The sequence below is a fragment of the Lepidochelys olivacea genome (genome assembly GCF_965140295.1).
Source record: "Lepidochelys olivacea isolate rLepOli2 genome assembly, chromosome: 10".
In the NCBI taxonomy this organism is placed as follows: domain Eukaryota; kingdom Metazoa; phylum Chordata; order Testudines; family Cheloniidae; genus Lepidochelys; species Lepidochelys olivacea.
The window spans coordinates 11,796,853-11,797,055 of NC_140420.1; positions in this window are offsets into that span (position 1 = coordinate 11,796,853).

Below are 203 nucleotides of genomic sequence, written 5' to 3' on the forward strand. Positions count from 1 at the left end.
TGAAAACATCCAAAATGTATTTTTAAAAAGCAGGGTTGGCTATGACCAACTCTAGCCACCCCACCCTCCAGAAATTAAGGAGCTGGGAATCATCAAGAGACCCCCATTACTACTCATTAAATGAGATGAGGCTCTTGAGCATCTTTCAACTTCACAGCAATTTGCGGGCAATTGAAAAAATTAACAAGTGATGAAGTCAGCCT